This window comes from Mauremys mutica, chromosome 2 (genome assembly GCF_020497125.1).
Source record: "Mauremys mutica isolate MM-2020 ecotype Southern chromosome 2, ASM2049712v1, whole genome shotgun sequence".
Lineage (NCBI taxonomy): Eukaryota > Metazoa > Chordata > Testudines > Geoemydidae > Mauremys > Mauremys mutica.
Window position 1 is genome coordinate 188,333,325 of NC_059073.1, and position 21,694 is coordinate 188,355,018.

Genomic DNA, 21,694 nt, shown 5'->3' on the forward strand with positions numbered 1-21,694 from the left:
TTTTCGGGGTTAACCTTCAGAAGAATCCATTTCCAAGGTTTACTGGACTATAAAAGTGAGAGGCAAAGAACCCCAAGTGTTCTTTCACCTAGAAAGACCAGGGGAACCACCACCCTTTATTTCTCTGGAAAGTCCTAACTGCGAGTCAGTCAGCCATGCTGGGCCAAAAGTGATGGGTGAGAAACCATCTCAATCAAAGGCTGTACCTTGCTAGATTAAGTTTAGACTTTTAGATGTTTGTTTTCACTTTCATTTCCTTGTAACCATCTCTACTTTTATTTCTTTTACTTGGCATCACTGTTAATAAAATTGCAATTGAATTGAAGTAATTGTTAATTCCAGTTAATGTGGCAAGCTGCTGGGTATTCACTCTTTAGAGAAGCAAATGAACCTTATTATTCCTCTCAATGGTCCAAGAAAGGGCTGGATATTGCAGAGGATATAGTTTGGGGAAAATTTGGGACTGGGAGTGTGTTGAAAGTCACTTGGATACTAGTAACCAAAGCTGGTTGGTATCAGAATGTGGCTCAGGTGTAACAAGCAGGTTGCTGGGATCACAGTGCTGAGTTACTGCTGCTTAATACACATGCTCTCAGTGCCTGCTTGTCCGCTGGCTGTCAGAGTCCAAGCAGTGAGCTACAGCAGCAGAGCATTTAAGGAACCCAGGGTTACAGGGCAGGTGGTGACACAGGCCTCACTAGTTTGAACTGCACCCCAGAACATGACAGGATATTACTATGTAACTATAACCCTGTCAGATGTATTGTGGACAGCTATACAGGGTGTCAGAAAGATAGGTTATAAATCACAGAATGTTTAAATCATTTAATTCATCAGTTACCTATGATAGGTTTTTCATTGTTCTTTTCATGTGTTCCTTAGCTAAAGTACAAACCCAAGAATTATTATACACTTATGAGTCTTATTAGACAAAATAGCTTTAAAGTAGATAAGAAATGGCAGAAAGTAAAATAATAATGAGTGTTCACAATATCAAAAATTGAACTCCACATGGGATGTTACAATTTTCAACAGATAATAAATCAGTTGAATTCAAGGTCTTATCAAAATCTTGTTACAAAGGCACATTTTTATCCTAATTCTACAATAATCTGGACAGGGTGTTTTGCTATCAATGTGGAATGATAGATCCTTAAATATAGATCCTTATTTACTTATATGCTGTGATAAATGAAGTCGGATGTGGGGGGTAGCAACTCCCTTTGATGGACACTCAGCCAACCAGTTATCTGTAAAATCCCTCTTGGTAGCTGTTCTCTACTTGCTTTACCTGCAACAGGTTAAAAAATCCCCCTGTTAAAGAAAAAAAAAAGTGGGCACCTGACCAAAAGAGCCAATGGGAAGGCTAGAACTTTTTAAAATTAGGAAAAAAACCTTTCTCTTTGTTGTTCTCTCTGGGCTGAAGAGATGGGGTAGCAGGAATGCTGTGTAAAGTTTGAACCAGAGATGAAAATAATCAGATCATCTCTAGAACTACTTTTAACAACCCAAATAGGTAAGTAAATTAGGAATGTTTAGGAAGACGTGATTAGATTTATTTCTAATTAAATTATTTATTTATTTATTTAAAGACATGTGGACTCTTCTGTGCTAACCCCGGATGCTTTTGTTTGCTTGTATCCTTTAAACTGACTCCCAAGAAAGCTAGTTTGGCTGCTTAATTTTTGGAATTGCTCTTTTAAAATCTAGCAAAAGCCTAAGTTCCAGATGTATTTGCTTCCTTTTTGTTTTTAATAAAATTTACCTTTTTTAAGAACGGGATTGGATTTTTGGTGTCCTAAGAGTTTTGTACATGTTGTTTGATTAGCTGGTAGCAACAGCTAATTTCCTTTGTTTTCTTTCTTAGCTCTTTCCCAGAGTGGGGGTGAAAGGGCTTGAGGGTACACCACAGGGAGGAATTCCCAAGTGCTCCTTCCTGGGTCCGAGGGGTTTTTTTTTTGCATTTGGGTGGTGGCAGTGTTTACCAAGCCAAGGTCAGAGAAAAGGTGTAACCTTGGGAGTGTAATACAAGCCTGGAGTGGCAAGTATTAATTTTTAAAATCTTTGTGGGCCCCCACCTTCTGTACTCAAAGTGACACAGTGGGGATTCAGCCTTGACATATGCCCATGGAATTATGGGATGGGTCATGTCAATTCAGCTGAACAAATCTAAATAGAATTTAGAAAGTTAATGATCAAAGACTGGCAATTCAGTTCAAAATTACTTTGCTGAAACAGGGTGTGTCAACTCTGAGCCAACCCCAATTACAGAATGTGGGAGAGAGATCAGGGTGATTGCCCTATTAAAAGCAGCAGAAGGCTCAGATAAATGGGATCTCAGCTCAGCACTGAGAAACTGCAGTGTTTGAAAGGCTCCTAAGAGAAGATGCTAACCAAGGGAGCTATGACGCAGAGGCTCTGTAGTGAACAAGAGGATCCTGATTGAGATACTGATTGACAGAATGGTTTGAGCCTGGAAGCTGGAAGCAGAGGGCTGAAGAAGGCTGACCTTCAGCCAAGTAAAGCCTGTGTGTACTAGGCCCCATGACCTTGACTGGGAAAAGGGTTTGAGTACCTGGAAGCCAGAAAGGTGTTCTAGAGGCAGCTGGCCCTGTTACACTTGTCCAGGTGATACTTATAGCCAAGCTTTGCCACTTACACATGCAAAATCATCACATATTAAATGTAAAACAAAATATACAGACAATAATTTTGAAGCTATTTAATGGTTTTGGAATTGTACCAGTAAGCATTGTCACTTGAAATAAAATACAAGATAAAATCTTTAGCCTACAAGCCAATTCAGAGATTTGTCCTCTTTTTTCTAAGAAGCTGTGAATTCTTTTGACCACAAAATCTGAGTATTTATAGGCTGAACTTTTTGAAACACTCAGGTTTTCTCATAGTAACTTTTGCAGTAGGGAAACAGAGACTCCTGTTACAAATGGTACTAAGCTTAGTTAGTGTAATGAGTTAATCCTGATTCAATGCTGTCTATTACTTACTGATTTAGACAACTAAGACTATGCTTGTTAAGGAAATACAAGTGCACATCACACATTTTAGTTAGGACAGGTCTACATTATAAACATATATTGGTATATCAAGGAAAAATTCACACCTCTGGGTGACATAGTTACATCGAACTAACCCCTAGTGTAGACATCTCTATGTCAACTGGAGGACTTCTCCCGTTGGCATAGTAGCATCTTCACTGAAGCGCTAAACCGGGGCAGCTACAGTGGTGCTGGTACGCAGCATTTTAAGTATAGACATGCCTTTATTCAGAGGGTTTTAGCTCAGGTACATACCCTTTGAGAAGCATTTAGTTGAACATGACCAAGGTGTGGGGAAACAGCACATGTATAAAAGTATTTTGCTGCTTAGCGATTACAATGAAAGCAGATTCTTCAGTTCAGTTTCATAGCTGCAATGACTGATTTATTGAGACTGAGTTCACTGAGGTGATTCACTCATGTTTATTACAGTTGTATTCTTATTCTCTTTCTGGATCTCCCAGCAGCAGCCTTCTTGGCAAAGCTGATGTGGACCAGTCAGAAAGTAACCCATGCTTCTGGTGAAGATTTGAAATGTCCACCCACAATATGAATTTTGTCCCTTATCATCCATGAGAAAAATGAGGTATTTCTTATATGTCTCCTTGTAACTTTGTCTGGAAAACTCTGGTATCTTCCTGTAAAACATCTTTTGTCAGTTTGTATAAGACATGTTGAACCATATGTTAAATACCTACTGGCTTAGCTCCAGTCAGTAACCTACACCCGTCAGTTCTCTTTTATGGACGCCTTTGCAGTGTGGTCCTTTGGCCAACTTTGAACGACTCCATGCTCTCCATCGTCTTTCCATCAGCACTCAATTGTCTGCAGAAGTGTCCATTTTGGAGTTAGAACAGATTCTATATGTAAAATCTATACACACTCCTTGATGGTTCTGTTATTGTTTGATACTTCATCATGCAGCAGTACAAGTCATTTAACTCATTTGTTTGGCCCACCTCCAATACAAGATTACAACTGATGAATACAAAACAGCTGTACACACCTCTGTACCAATACTTGATTATTTATTACACTTCAGTGATAAGTAGGATAGCTTTATATGTGAAACTCTCTCTGTGTAACTGCCAATCAGGTCCTGTGGTCTTATAAAAATTTGGCTGGTTCACCTTAAAAATTAATAATTCGATTGGCTTCTCAACATAACATTTGAATGTTTTAGCTTTAATTAAGGAAAACAAACATCTTCTTAGATATATATTTGTTAAATCAGTTACATATTTCCTATTGGTCCATTTCTATTTAAAACAGACAGTGTTTACAATATTTTGTAGTCAGGTTGCCTATGCAACAAAATTTCCTCCAAAATTGCCCATCCACAGCTTTAATTTTCTCATATAGAGTCTTAAATCTTAAACAACACTGTTTAGATTTTTTTAACTAGCAATAAATTATACCTTATGTAGTATAGCAAATATAGCTTGATCTGCTGTATCTCTGCTACAAATTTATAGGTATAAAGTATTTTAAATAGAATAAAAAATAAAAGGAAGAAATTATTCCACAATTTATCAAGAGTGTATGGTTGAGCTTTCCTCCATGTGTGTAGTGTGGCCACTTTTGTTGGATGGAAATAAGGGAAAGCCACATGAAAAATAAGGGAAACTTAGGGAAACACCATTTTCATAGCATATCATGTATCTTCCTCAAGTGTGCATGGTATACTTGAGGGCAGTAGAAATGTAATTATCATGAGTTTCACTTTAATGTTTTAAAAGGGCACTTATCAGATTTAATACATTTCAAAACCTTAAAGTAAGGGATGGGTGGTCGCCCTCACAGACAAATCAATGAAATAATTTATGGTCCTTTAAATAAAAGAAGGGTGACCACTCATCTGTGTGAAACATATAAAAAGCACCTGTGGTTTAACATGCTTTAAAGCAGTGCTTCTCAACCAGTGGGGTGCATCAACAGAGGTCTTCCAGGGGGTGCATCAACTCATCTACATATTTGCCTAGTTTTACAATAGGCTACATAAAAACCACTAGCAAAGTCAGTGCAAACTAAAATTTAATGCAGATAATGACTTGTTTAAACTGTTTTATAGACTATACACTGAAATGCAAGTACAGTATTTATATTCCAATTTATTTTAAAATATATGGTAAAAATGAGAAAGTAAGCAATTTTTCAGTAACGGTGTGCTGTGACACTTTTTTGTATTTCTAGATCTGATTTTTGTAAGCAAGTAGTTTTTAAGTGAGGTGAAACTTGAGGGTATGCAAAACAAATCAGACTCCTGAAAGGGGTACAGTAGTCTGGAAAAGTTGAGGGCCACTCCTTTAATGTCTTAGGCCTAAGTTAGGCCAAGTATTTTGGCCTATGTGTGGATGTCTATAACACTGTTAATTAGCTCAATATTTTCAGTATCATCACTAATAATACCAAATTCTTATCTGGAGCTTCTCAGCAGTAGATCTCAAAGAGCTTTACAAAGGAGCTCAGTATCATTCTCACAATATTATGCATTCTTTAGACCATACAATATGATGTTTTAAATGTGTACATTTGTTTCTAAGCATTAGAACTGGGTAAAACAATTGCTAATAACCACTTAATTCCACCTTATTTTCTTCACATGTATGTGCATAAGTTTCTAAGGATATTTAGCTATATGATAAATTTGCACAGAGAGTAGCAAGATATTTTTGACTTAGGGGCAAACAAATTGATGTTAGACACAAGTCAAGATTTAAAATCATGGTAACTATTCAAGGATGTGTCACCTTAAAATAGTGTGAATAATTTTATTTAAAAAGTTTGCAGAACAATTCTTAACTCTCAAAGTAAAGCTAATGATCTGTAGATCTAGCCAAATTTGCAGGTCAAAATTATAAGATCAAAAATAAGACCTCTATTGGAATTTGGTTGCCAGTGTAACTATTGAGGGGCTACTATCTCTTTCTAAACAGTAACAGAGATTCTAGATGAAGGGAAATGTTTTTCTATGGAACAGTGAGTGATTGATGCAGTTATCAATTCCTGCTTGCAGGCTGGCTCATAGTTTTTAGCAATTATTTTGGAAGGACTCCACCCAGCTGGTAAAGATTGGAATAGAATTATACAAATGTAGGGCTGGACTTTGTGGACTTTGTAAGGTCAGATGATCTATCTTTCTGTGCGGAGGCAGTTCCAAGTATACCTAGAACAACTAAATTCTTCCTTCATCTGAAAGTCGATGTGAAGAATATTCCACCATAGTAATAAAAACACAGAGAATAATAAATAGTGTTTGAGTAAAGAGTCCTAGCTTAACAGTATTTAACTGTCCTTGATGACTTTTATTCAGAGGATTTTTTCACATACTGATAAAACAGAATATACACAGGAAATCAAAATAAAATAAAAACAGTAAAGCCATCATTAGGGCGAGATCACCACTTTCTGATTGATTGTGCTGCCCCAGCAACAGTCCCAAAGCAGATTGTGATTTGGAGAGTCATAATTTACCTCCCAGCTTCAGCCTGTAGGAGGGCAGAAGTAAACTGTGCTTGGTCTGCATCTGATGCATCTTATGGCACCCACTGTGCTGGTATAGCCACACTGGGGAACACACTGGGGATGTGGAACCAAGACACCACCCAGTCCTTTCCCCAAACTATCCCAATCACCTGCACAGGGACAGAAATAGCAGCTCTGCAAAGCCTTCTTCTCCACCTGGATTATGCCCTATGGTATAGGTAGACAACACTCAGCTGCACAGGGCTAATGACAACCTAGTCTTTTGTAGTGTCCAACTTACTGTTGGACATATACAGAGTCCAAAGGGTAAATTATATAACTATATGTAATACTTTCATAGGCTCTTTCTCCTCACACCCTTATGCCAAAGTAAACTGGCAGAAGTTGGTGGGTTTTTGTTTTGTTTTTTATGTGCATTCTGTATCAGGGGCTCTCAACTTGGGTATTTATTTCTTCCATTTGGTCCGAACTAGCTTGTATCTGTTGAATATTGGGGTAAGGTAGAAAGAGGGTGAGCACTGGTTTATATGAGTATCTTTTCCTAATTGTTCTGGTGTTTTTCTGCTACCTAAGAACTGAGGACAAATTACTGGTTTATGAATCTCTTCAAAGTTTGTACTTTTATTATTTTTTGTGTTTTGAAAAAAGCTAGAGCACAGTAGAGATATTTTATATAATATCTCCAGCTCAAAAAGAAAAAGCAGAAAATTACAAAAGAAGCAGAATATAGGAAACTTTACAGGATGCAATATGCTCTACAGCAGCTCATCAAAAGTGTCAGCCCCCATTAGAGGATCAATATAATCACCTGCAGCATCCTTATAGCAGGACTTATACCTGCAGCATAAGTAGAATTTTGACAGAAGAATATCTGTCAAACATGTTCACACTAAAGCCAGAGAGGCTGTAAAGTGCTCCTGCATACAAACACAGCTTATATTAACACACGCATAACAACCCTCCAGAAGCAGAAGTTTAATCAGCTCTGCAAATGCCATATGGATCATAAAAAAGGAAACTGAATGTAGGCTATTTTCAGATTAAAAGGTTATATTCATGCTATAAATGCTGTCCAGCTGAAATGCATAGTTTATCTACAGAAACAAACATCTTCAATAATATACTCTTTGCTAAAACACACAAAGGCTCAAGAAATACTGTTAATATTTCTATAAAGTTTGATACTCTCTAGAAGTATGCTTATAGCAGGATTCTTGTCTCTTAAATTTGGTTTATATTGGAACTATACCCAGATATATTTGTTTCACACGTAGTAGTTAGATTTTTTTAAATAGTCGAGTTGTGCTGAGTGTAGTTAGGAAAATTGTTGTCTCCAGGTAGCCATTTAGAGCCAACAGTTGGTTTGGCTGCTAAAGACATGAAGCACTCTGTTTTAGACAGCAGCACATTTCCTTGGATGTAGAGGCCCAGATCATCCTGTTGATCAAACACTTTAATATATATTTTATCTCAGATATATACATGAAACTGCAGAATAAAAATAATAAAAATAGAGGAACAATAAATCAGAACTGTTGAAAGTGTAAAAAAACCCTACTAATTACAATTTTGGCAGGGTATTTCAGAGGCTAACTAGAGGCATTTTGGCTCCTCTAATCTGTGAATGTTTATGATTTTGCCATATAAATATTTATATCTGTTATGATCCGTCATGGTTGCTTTTACACCTTTTTCACTTTTACTGTGCATTTCACAGGCATACATAAAGGAGTGTGTTGTTACACTACCTAAGCCATGTGTACACTCCTTTTAAAGTTGCAGAGCTGCGGCAAAAAAGATAAAATTAAATGAGGTGTAGATGGAAGCCAAGCCAATATAATGGCAGGATGAGCTGAGTTCCGCTGAGCAGAGTGAGACGCTAGGGCCTTTTAGAACAGTGTACTCTCCAGCTGTCACAGTAAGGGAAGAAAAGAATCATCTCTTTATATTACGTGTTCTGGATCTGATGTATTCCAAGGTCTGCAGACTTGATCACCTTGTTGCACTTTAATTCCTAGCACATTAAATCAACCCAGTATGCTTTATGACCATATTACCTACCAACCACTTCCAGCTATGAGTTACCATTTAATTTAATCAGAATGAATTTTCCAGTGCAGAAGAAGCTATTTTCCTGTGGCAGAGTAATAGGCAATATAGAGGGGGGAAAAATACACTGGATATTACAGTTCCTAAATAGGAAAAAATGGGATGGTAAGAGAGGAAATCAATGCTATTACTTTTGATGGTCTTTACTTTGAAATTCAGAATAGAGAACAAAAATTGTTTCTGACACTATTCAGCATCAGGTGATTCAATTAATTATTTATAAAGTATGTTTTATACTAATTATACTAAAAACATATTTTACACAAAACATGCTTCCTTTGCACATCTTCAGTAGAAGGACCTGTCAACATCTATTTTAATAGCAGCTAATTTTTACTCTACATGTTGTTGTAATAGTGAGTTTGAGGTTTCTATTGGTCCACACTGCACCAAAAATAAAAAGTCCTTTTCCTTCATAAAATCCTGACTGTTCTTAAAAATTATGAATTTCCTAGGTAACTTGAATCGTAGTACAGATTAAAGCCTGATCCAAACCCAGTTGAAATTAATGAGTATAGGCATCTGTAGGTTTTGGACCAGTCCTTAAGACCCCCATCATCCACACATGTGAATAAATGTACATGTCTGAATTGTCCAATTGAGGAGGCATTTTCTCTTAGATGCAGTTATCACTTTGTTAATATTGTAGCTACAAAAATCTAATCCCATTGCCATGAAACAATGCCACTGAAATAAAAGGATACATCAATTCACAATGAAACTCAAGGAAAGAAATTCCATTAAAGTTGTTCTCTGAAACTGTTTTAAAGTGTGCGTATTCTAAAATATCTGCTATTTTTAAGAAAAAAACAATTAAGAAGTTTGCAAAGTGGGTTTTGTTTACCTTTCAGCTAACTTTGCTTATGACTGTGCGTCCTTACTCTCCTCAGGAACTTGGAACCAAATTCTAACTGCATGATTCAAATTTGGCAGATGTATGTTACCTAGTGAGTGCTTCAATGACTGGAGTATCTACACTACCATTGATATATTTACTCCCAATTTAGAGAGGTAATAATCAATAATAAAGGCCCCAGAGAAACAAAGGAAGAAATAAAACCATCTTCCTTTTAACACTTCCTCTCTCAAAGCAATATTTAATGTGGTTAAAGAACCTCTGTCCTCTTTCCCAGCGTGGTCTCTAGTGGGTGGTGACTGGAGAGAAGCCTGGTATATTGGTAGGCTTTTCTACATAAAAAGCATTAGATTACCCATGTCATAAGCAGCCTTCAACAAATCCATTAGTTCATTTAGAAGAATTTCAGTGCTTCATAAATCTCATTTGTAGCTTCCCTCTCTTTAGATTAGAGATGGTTTGTCTGTAGTACTTGACAAGACTTTAAGAAGTCTCTTAGATTGAATATACTATTGAGAAATGTATTGAATTTCCTTAGCACTCTATTTATTTACCCTTCTATTATTGCCATTAAGGAACTGACATATAACACACCTAATATATTTTTCAACAGAGCTAATACATATTCTCTTAAATCTATCTTCCAGATATTTGTTAACAAGTACTAAAGGGTTTCTGCTATTATACTGCCAGCTTTTCTTCATCTTCTTTGTTCTTATAAAGCGCCTAGAGGTCTGTAATTTCCTGACAATCTTGGTAGACATAGCTTTCTTACTTCTCTATGAGCAAAATGTTTGCTTCACTGGCTAGCTGTGTAGCAATTTTGTCATGACTTGAAAGCAATACTTCTCTAGGCAAAATTGCAGTAATAGTAGACTTTAACTACTCTATTGATTAATGCTCAAATTGTACTTCTTAGGAGCTCCAGTCTTTAAGTATGCACTATCCTTTCCAATGCTGCACAGTGGGAGAAGTGCATAATTTGGATTATTGCTAAGGTCACAGGTGTGTCCTATTCTCTGAATCTAGCCATATGCTGGGTTAAGAGGGCTATTAATAAGCGGATTCATTTTAGCTAATTGTAATTAAAAGCATTAATTATTTTATGATGCTACCATCAGCCCTTTAGTGAGACTTCATTATGTATTTAGTGCAGAGGACCATTTTAGCTATTGTTGGTAACATACAAGAACAGAGTAGTATTAGGTTGAACACTCCTTTTTGAACTCCCTTATAATCGAAGTTTGCTAGTTAGAAGGGTAGTGTAAAACACAATATAGGTAGGGTTCAGTTTGTACATCTGTGATCCAGGGGGCTCTGGCTACTATAGCATAATCTCTTCTGGCATTGAATAACATGAAGGATTCTTTACAGGTGCTGGCTCTGCATATTGTGAAGAAGTGGGGACTGAGGGGTCTATGGACAGTGGTTTGCTGAGATTCCCCAGAAAAGATATATCTTTGGGAAAAAAACGTCCTTTGTACCAACACGAAATGAATTTTATTCAACTCAAATGGCTATCGGGTGAACATTTAAAATAGTGTAGCTCTCAGGCAGTTCACAGAAGGGGTATGTCCAATGGAGGCTGTCATAAACAGTTAGTTAAGGGTTAAGGTCTCTTTTACCTGTACTGGGTTAACAAGCAGAACCTGATGACCACCTGACCAGAGGACCAATCAGGGACAAGATAATTTCAAATCTCTGTGGAGGGAAGTTTTTTTTTCTGTGTCTTTTGTTTTGAGTTGAGTCTCTCTTGGGAGTTAAGGGAGTCCAGACATCTTAATCAAGTCCTCCCAGGTTTCTGCAGTATTTTTCATCTATTCAGTCTAGTGAGTATTAGAAAGGCGAACTAGTATTTTTTTACTTTTATTTCTGTATTGACAATTGTGTGTTTTGCTAAAGGAATCTCTTTATTTCTATTGCTGTACTTTGCTTTTACTGAGAAAGAAAGGGGGAGGGGGAGTTCTCTCCAGGTTTATAATTTAGACTCTGTGTATTGTTCTATCCTGGTATTAAAGAAATAGTATACTTTCTTTTTGCTCTTTTTAATAAATTCTTTTCTTTTCTTTGGACTTGGTTAATTCCTTCTCTTGTGGAGATTCAAGGGAAGGGGAGGGGGGAAGAGTGAGTTCCTCCTGAGGTTGAGTCACAGAGTTGAATCGGTGTGTATCTCTCCAGAGTGGCTAGGAGAGAGGGAGGGGGGAAGTGGGCTGCTTCCCTTTGTGCTGAGATTCAAGGTGGTTGGATCTGTGTTCCCCAGGGAAAGTTCAGGGGAACAGGGAGTGTGCTAGACACTTAAAAACCTAGCTGGTGGCAGCGTAGTAGATCTAAACTAGGATTTTAGTTTAGAGGAGTCCATGCAGGTCCCTGTCTTGGAACCCAACAGCTCCAAGTGGGGGAGAAGACCTATGACAGAGGCTTTTCCAGTTATTCAATCTTGGGTCTTTCTCGCCACTTAATCAGTGGCCAGCTTAAATTAGAACAGATTCAGGGCTGCTGTACTTGATTCTGGTAGGCAATGGTCACCCCCAGGGGGGTTTTGGCAGTTGAGAATTACCAGGTTTTAAGGATGCTCTGACTATTCCTCCTTTTCCCCATTAATCCCCCCTGTGTCAGGGAACCAGATGGGGATGGCATAGAAACAGACACAATGGCTTTATACCACACAGATTCTCTTAGTCATGGGGAATCCTCAGATGACCTATTAAAGTAGGTGTAAGGACACCTTATGCTTCCAAACTACAAAGCACCTGGGGTGGTGCTGAGATTCTTGCTCAATGTGTATGTATAAATGTTTGGCACGACATGAGATAAATTAGGAAAGGTGCGTTAGTTATTTTAACTTTAAAAAAATATGCATTTATATACAACCACTGTCTGATCCAAATGTGTAACTTGAACTATTTGCAGTTACTAGAAGTGGAATTTGTAAATAATTTATTACCTGCAAATCTGTAAATTGAAGATTTCTGCATTTCAAAGTCATATTTACCATCTTCTGTCTTCAGAATAAAGACTGTCATAAGTGCACAAAAATGGATTGCTAGAATGCTACACAGAAATACTGATCCATAGTCTTGCAGTTAGGTGAATGACTAGAAAGATAAGCTGAAAATGTGACTCATAATTCCATGACAATAGGCCTCTGAAGTAAACCCTAGAGATGATCCTTATTCATTAGTAAGCACCCACTATATGACACTCATATTGGTATTTAGAGAAAATCCACATTTCCAAGTCCAAAGTACATATGAGTTTTGAATGAAATATTTCAAAACCTGCCAGAGAATGAATATTTAAAAGTGACAATGTATACAATATGGTCACGTTATGTAGCATGATACACCTCCACAGTTCTCAGCAAGCTGAAGATTTGAAAATTTAGCCATTCTAAAACCAGAAAGATTTTCCAATGAACTTTCAGTATCCCTACATCATTATAATTCTATCTTCTTCTTCGAGGAGTATTCCTAAGGGTGCTCCACTGTAGGTGTGTCTGTGTCACTGCACTGCTGATCGGACAGTAACAGTGGTAACAGTGTCCATTTAGCCCGTGCATGTACTGCTCCTCGCCTGCCATGAGTCTAGCAAGCATGGACAGGAAAACCCTTCTCAGTTCCTTCTCAACTGCCCCTGGCTAGAGACTGAGCCCTAGCTGTCTGTTCATAGATCATTAGTTTTTCAAATTGCTAATTTTTAGCTTCCTTAAAGCATTTTCTTTGTTACTTTGTATTTTATTTGGCCATGCCAAAGAAAGAAAGAAAGAAAGAAAGAAAGAAAGAAAGAAAGAAAGAAAGGAGGCTTGTTTCCTGCCAACCCTGGTTGGGGGGCACCCCTGGACAAGGGTGTGCCCAGCTCCCCAGGTTTCAAAGTGCCTCATTTGCAAGGAATCCATCCCAGTGACTGATGGACACTTAGTGCATTTGCTGCCTGGGATAGAAGCACATTCCACATAAAGCATGGCTTGGATAAGCAACTGAAGCCCAAATCGAGGCATGATGGAGAGTTAAACCTCAAACTCCTACCCATGGGATCAGCCCTTCAATGCCCAGAGTCCTGGCAGGAGCTCTCCCGCAACCTTCTACTTCGAAGAGAGGTGAGCCAAGAAAGATGAGCCACTTATGTAAGGCCTCTAAGAAAAGGTTGGTGAGTCCCCGCAGAAAGCCTCGATTGAGCTGAAAATGATCTTCAGCTCAATCAGTATAATTGGTACTGACAGCACCGAAGCAGTCTAAATCTGGTACCCAGTGCACGCGCATTACTGAGCCAACGGAGCAAGTCGGACTGCCTAAAGTCCAAATGGGTGTGGGTAAAGACGCACAGGTATTGCGGGGATGTGAAAAACAAAGAAGGGCCACCCCGGAGAAGGCTACATCAATATGGACATCGGCACCGGTACTGACCCCAATGCACCAAGCATTGACTGATCTCGCTACCAGGTCCGTATCTCCAACCCCATCAGCGCAAGCCTCTCAGCATCAACAATTACCTCGGGTGCCAGTGCCATCTGCATCGCTGGATTTCTGGTGTGTGATTGATCTTTTGGTATCTGACACACCAGACTCACCCCTACTCAGTACCACAGCCATTATTGAGTCCACTAGTGCCCTGGATTCACCAGCATCTTCCTGCCATGCACCATTCTTCTCATCATTGGTGTAAGAAAGTGAGTGAGAGGACGTGGACATCAGGCTTAACCCCCCGATCCATAGCCTTCCTGGTTTGGTCAACCTACCATCGGGCCTCTGTTGATCATAATGGCCATACTGGGATCCTTGGCAGGCTCAGAGACAACAAGCCTCCCATGCCTCTAGGGTGGCATACCAGCAAATGAGGAGATATCCTCTTCAGTCACCGCTTTGAGGGTTGATAAACCCCCTTGTGATGGGGCATGACTCACCACTGTGGCGTCACCTGCTGGCTGTCCTGGGATTCAGCTTAGTTTACCAGTGTGCCCTTGTCTGGTGATGTCTCACCATCATCACTTCTGCCCCAGGAAGCGAGTTGTCCCAATGAATACAGCATCCTCTTCAGGACACAGCCCTCTGGCTGTGTCACACTTTGTTCTCCCGCTTCTGGGGGAACAGCAGTCCACTGTTCAGCCACTTCCTCTGTGATGAGTAGGGGCGGGAACCTGGGCCCGGGGTCAGGCCCACCCACTACTCTGGGTCCCAGCCCAGGGATCCTGAAAATGGCAGCCATGTGCGGTGTCCCCTCTAACCCCACAGTCTACTTCTCTGGGACACTTCCACGTAGCCCCAGCATCTTCCCAGCCCTTGTCTCAGGGCCCCAGCATGTCAGCAGTCAGCCAGGAACTCACCCTTGCTCCCTTGATCCTGCCCAGCACTGGTCTATCCAAGGTGCTAGCTGCATTCTGCCTTCCAAGGCAGCCAGTCCTCCTTCCTCCCCAAGCTCCAGAGAGTCTCTGCCCTGCTGTGCCCTGCAGCTCTTCTTATATGGGCCTGACCGGCCCTGATTGGCTTCTCCTCATAGCACTCTCCAATTGGCTGTCTCCTGCACAGCCTCCATAGGGTCCTCTCCCATTGGCTGTCTGTTGCGCAGCCTCCCATGGGTTTTATTAACCCTTTATGGGCTAGTGTGGGGCAGACATCCCATCACACCCCCAAATAGGCAAGGGAGGAGGTAGAGGATGAGGTGGAGGAGAAAGTCACTCCTCAAGCTCACTTATTGTCATCACCAGATGAGACAGTGATTTCCCCTCCGCCATCAATGGCTGATGATTTCAGACTATTCCAGGATCTAGCACAGAGGGTAGCCAAAGCCTGTTACCATTACCGTAACTGTAACCAAATACCATTACCATAACTGAATACCGTTATAGGAGGTGACAGAGTCTCACAACAAGATGATGGGCATTTTACATTCCTCTACCTCTTCCAGAGTGGCCTTTCCTATTAATGAGGCACTCTTCGACCCTGCCAAAATCATATGGCAGACACCTGTGTCGGTCCCGCCAACATTCAAATGAGAGGACTAAAATTATTATGTGCCAACAAAGAACACGAAGTTTCTCTTTTCCCACCTGCCTCCCAATTTGAGCAATGTGGATGCACTCAACTCTAACGACCACCAGCACGAGTTCAAATCAACTTCTCAATCAGATCTTAATCTAGTGTTAAAAGGACTGACTATATACCATTTGAACCCATGGCCCCTTGTTCATTAACTCACCTTTCCATGAAGACAGTGTTCCTGATTGCCATTACCTCAGCAAGAAGGATAGAGGAAATAGCAGCACTGATGGCACATCTCCCCTTCACTGTGTTCTTCCCAACAAAGTCACTCTTAGACCACATCTGAAGTTCACTCCCAAGGTGACTTCCGCACTTCATATAAATCAGCTTATTCAGCTTCCAATCTTTTATCTCAAACCTCATTGGGAAAATAGGGAACCCATCCTTCATACACACAACATAAGGAGAGCCTTGGCCTTCTATTTGGACAGGACAAGAGCTTTTGGAAAATCTCCAAGACTCCTCCTCTCCATTGTAGATAGCTGAAAGGTACCGCAATTTCAGCTCAAAGACTCCAAATTGGTCTCGCTCTGTTACCACAGGCGTAATGTAGCACCCTTGTCTTCAATATGCACGCACTCTACAAGATAGGTCTCCATTTTTGTCATCTTCTCTAATAGCATCCCTATATCAGAAATCTGCAGAGCAGATACCTGGGCATCGGCACATATCGTTGCAGAACACTATGCCATCTTGGGAGACTTGGCTGCAGGTGCTGGTTTTGATGCCATAGTACTATCATCTATAATAAACTCAACTCTGAAGTCCCAGCCTCCATTGTGGGCACTGCTTGGGAGTCACCTACAGTGGAGTACCCATAGGGACACCAGCAGAAGACGAAGAAGAAGAAGACTCACCTAGTGCAGAAACAATGCTTCTTTGAGATGTGTGTTCCTATGGGCATAGGCGCTGACTCTGAGAGTGCTCTGGGGTTGGAGCACCCATGGAAAAAAAATAGTGGATGCTCAGCACCCACGCAGATCATCTCCTTCCCCAACCTCCCAGCACCTCCCACCCATATGTGATCAGTTGTTCAGTGGCATGCAGAAGGTGCTGGGGGGACAGGGGGAGGAGTCGTGGCAGGAAGAGGCAGGAAGGTGCGTGGGTGGACCAGGGGCATGAAAGGGAAGGGGTGGGGCCTGGGGGGAAGGGGTGGAGTGGGGGCGGGGCCTGGGAGGAGCAGAGGTCAAGCATCCCAGGGAAATTAGAAAATCGGCACCTCTGAATGTGGTCATAATAAAACTGCCAAATATTTCATAGTGAATAATTTAGTCGATGAATTTAGCTTCTGCCCATCCTATTTACGAAATAACTGTGTATACATAATTCTAGGTAAAAAGGTTGCAATCAGATCCTTGTGTGGCTTATTTACTTGACTGTGTCAGAGCATTATTACAGGTGTTTTCTTTGGGAATCCTGTCCCTCTGCTATGCCATTACATATACAATATATCCCATTACATATACAATATACCACCTCTGGGGGAGTACTTGAACATGGAAGGTTAAAATTTAGCTATCTGAGGTGAATAAAATTTGATTGCTCAAAAGCTGATCAATTTTCCACAGCTCTATATATGAGTTAGTGCATATGTCTAGCTTGTTTGGTAGACCAGACTTTCACTCTAACAAATTAGAATACTGATAGATATGTACTGAAAGATGGATATATGGTATATAAGTATATTATTTCCTGACTGAAAAAACTGCATTCTCATTATCAAACAATATCTATTCAATTTAAGTATTTATAAGGTGCCTATCATGATAGTATCTAATCACAGAGCAAAAGTAAATGTTTAATGCATGACTGTTTGACAATTTAAAACAAAACAAAACAAAAAGATTCACAGCACCCTAAAGCAATAGAATATAAAACAAAAGCAACTGCTCAAAGAGTATTTTAAATAATGTTCCAGTAATAACTGCTTTTTCCCCAAGTCATGACAATTTATTATATGGAAATAGGAAAGGAAGGGAACTAATGAGAGTTTGTATGGTCTTTATCAAATTTGATCTATAAATATTACAGGCCCTTGCTTTACCAGGTCACCAACTTTCTGGATGCCTGCCTTTGCCCTTGATGCATTCCCTTCATAACTGGGGGGAATAATGCCTTGTCCTGCACCAGGAAAAGCAGCCAAGAAGGTCAAGATTTATTTTTCCCCTCACATATTTCTTTCATATCTCAAGTTTATGTGTTACCAAAAGCATTTGCTATGGTATGTTTCAGAAGTAAAGTGGAAAAAAAATGGAAATATATGATGTTTGTATTCTATTTGTTGCTTCTGGGTGTCTTTCTGAAACCCTATAAAGACCCCATGTGTATCAATAGAAATTTATATACAAGTAATGCATATGCATTATGATACAATCTTTAATTACATGATCACATACTATGTTTCTCACAACTCCCATACTTCATTCAGTGCACAGGATTTGCTCTGGGGATTAATCAAGGTTGTGTAATGAAGAAAACTAATTTAGCTCTGTGGACTCCTCATCCAATCTCAGATCTCTCTCCACACCCTGGTTCCACACAGATTTGTCTCTCCTCCTTTCCTCCACCCCATTAGTTCTCAACCCTGTCTCTTTGCACACACAGCCCCCTGCCCCCAGGGCTCTTCATCCAATCTCATCTTATCCTGCTACTCACTGGCTCCTAGTCTTCCCTCCCTCTCCCCAATTTCCTCCCTGGTTCCTAGTCTGTCTCCTTGCCCAACCAGTCACAGCATCCTTCCCAACCTCAAATCCCAGTTTCCCTCTTCTCCTCCCACTGCCAACCTCATTCTCAGTGTCTCCTACCCAGGCTCTTTGGTCTCCACCTCTCATCCCCCAGGTCCAACTCAAGAATCAGGAAGCTTCTTTCTCCTCCCTGTAGGAGTGTCATTGACAGCAAAGGAAAGAATGTCCCTCCTCTCAGTCCCAGTTCTGGCTCTGACCCACGAAACCCCAGATCTGCAATTTACAGGGAAAGTCTAGCTGCACTTGTTTGGCCCTGGGCTGTAACATGCTCAGTGAAGGTAAAATCTTCAGAGAAATTAGCTGTGAAGATCTAACAAGTCTCTACTGAGGACGTGCAAACTGATTTTGTTTAAATGTTTAGAACTTGGCTAAATTCAAGTGGCTTTCCATTGTGAGGGCAGAAGGCACATCCCTAATACAACTCCAACACTTAAGCGCCATTCACAAAACTGAGGAGGAAGTGCTACTTTTATACCCAAGATATTGGCTGGAGCTGGGACTTGAACCCAAGTCTTCTTCCGCTCAGGTGAGTGTTCTAACTATTGGCCTATTGGCTATTCTAGGGAGGGGCTATCTCAATCTCTCATGAAATGAAATAAATGGTTTAAATAAGACCATATAATTAATTTTAATGACTATCCTTTAATTCTAGGATATAGTTAATTTCTACCTTTATATATCTTTATTTTACTTGCTTTTAAGTAAGATATTTCTGTAATTCTGTTCACTCTATTTTTAAAAGCATGTTGCTCTCTGAACTCCTGCATACTAAGTATTTCTCTCCTGGTGAATTAGATATTTTTTTCAGTCTTCATATTTAAATACTATTTAGTGACTAATAATATAATGCACCTTCAGTTTTATCTAGGCTGATCTCAAAGACTACTTACTCATGTTGGTCAAAGTCTTTAAATACCATGTGCCAAATTCTGCTCTGCACAGATTTTGGGCCTATTGGTTGAAACTTCAGGTTTCTTGTCAAATATTAATCCATCATACCTTTACAAAGTAATTTTATGCTCAGTATTCCCAATGGTAATACTTATTTATGACATTTTTGTTCTGATAAGCCTCAGAACCTTTGTCTCATGTTAGCAAAGACAGTAGGAGAGATGGAAAGCAGCCCTATCTTGATCTCCACTGTAAAGACAATATATCTGAAATTGTTCTAGATACCAGTAGTTTTGTGTACTTTTACATTTCATGCAACAGGACCACAATTCAAATTTCCTCACATTAAAGAGCAGCATGGGCCCCTCTACCCAGTCAACATCATTTTATACATCGGAAGTTGTAGACAACATAATGGTTTGAACAATTAAGGAAGCCTTAAGAAGTTTTAAAAAGCTTCTATAGTATTCTAGTTTATCCCATATTAAACATAACCCTCCCTTAATCCCAGTTGCCTCTCCAACTATCACTCCCTCTTCTTCTTGTCTCTAAGCTCATTGAGTGCACTGTCTACAATCCTTGGCTGGAGTGTCTCTCCTCCAATTCATCCTAGACTTTCCAATCTGGCTTCCATCCCTTGCACTTCACTGAAACTGCTGGTGCCAAAGTGTTTAGCAACCTCTTTATAGCTAACAGTCTGAATACATACTTCATCCTCATCCTCCTAGACTTGTTGGCTGCCTTTGAAAGTCAGCCACCTTCTTGAAATCTTGTCCTCCATTGGCTTCTGTGACTCTGTCCTCCTCTAGTTGTCCTCCTGCATCTCTAATTGCTCCTTTAGTGTGGCCATTGGAGGATCCTCTTCATCTGCACTCTAATTTTCTATAGGGGTTCCACAGGGCAATGATATTGGTCCCCTTCTCTTCTCCCTCTACACATTACCTCTGGGTAATCTCATCCACAAACACAAATTCAAGTAACCATCTTTATACTGATGACTCACAGATCTTCCTCTCTACTCCAGACCTGCCTTCTGTCCTAAAATCTCTCTCTCTCTCTCTCTCTCTCTCTCTCTGACATACCCTCATGGATGTCTAGCCATCAGCTCAATATGACTAAAATAGCGCTCCTAATCTCACCCGGCCCTGACAAGCCCTTATCAATACCTCCTTTCTAAATCATTGTTAACAAAACCATCATCCTGTTACTTGGGACTGTAACTTAGGCTTCATCTTTGACTCTGACCTCTCTGCAAGGTCCTCACATCCAGGCTACATCGAAATCTTGCTGAGACTTTCTGAATAACCTCTCTAAGATATGGCCTCTCTTGTCCATCCATACAGCTAAAACCCATCCTGGCTCTCATCTTATGTTTTCATTCTTGCAACATCCTTCTCTGGCCTTAACAAATTCAATCTTCTCCTGCTTACATCAACTCAGAATGCTGCGGCAAATTTCATTTTCCTAGCCTGCCACTTTGATCACGTCACGTCTCTTTGAATCTCTCCACTGACTCCTCTTTCTCTAGTATTCTCTTTCAAAGCCCTTCATGGTCAATCCCTACTTATATCTCATTTGCTATCGAGAGTTCGATGCTCTCAGCCAATGACTCCATTGCCCATTTCTTAAAGCTCACCTTTGTGCTTTTTTCCCCATGCTGCTTGGGAGGTGCTCCCCATAAACATCCACAAAACTCTCTCATTATCTTCCTTAAAACTCTTTGCTCGAATGGCTTCAAAAGCCTAGACAGCTATTAGGCAGCTGGTATGCAGAGCCCAGTGCCTATCATGCTGACCAATATTGTCTCATTTCCTTGTTCTCCCCAACTGGTCTCCCTGTGTCTGTTTCTTCTCTTATAATTGGCTTGTAAACTCTTTGGGGTAGGGACCATCTCTTTGTTCTGTTTGTATGGCACCTATCACGATGTACCCTGGCTCCAAGTCACTATGGTAATACAAATAAGAAATAATAATGAAATCTGTATCTGTATTTTCCTACAAACTAGCTATTCATTTCACATCTATGAGCTGGCTCATCAGTATAACCAGCTTCATATATATCTGAAGTATGATGGTCTATTCTATCTAGATATGCACTTTTATTTGATCCATATTGTATTGTATGCTTAATGCAAACAGTGTTGGTGAGTTTATATATTGGTATGAAATACAGCTTCTCCTGAAAGGAGTTAATACCTAAAGGTTCATTTAAAAACAGACTGACAGTGTAGTGCAGGCAAGATATATGAGACAGAGTTCAGATAGACACACACACAGTTCAAATACCTGTTGCCTTGAGAAAGGAGACCTGAGGTTGTGTGTCATGAGTTCAGATCTCACTTCTATTGACTGCAGTTAATACTTCTGTGCACTACAGGTCTAGCTGGGAAAGGCCTCATACTCTACCTTCATTTCCACTGTTATGAGACTACTGGATTTGATATAATCCACAGCTATCTTGTGCACTTAACCCCACCATCCTCTGCTAAGCTAGAAGCAAGAACACCACAATAAAATC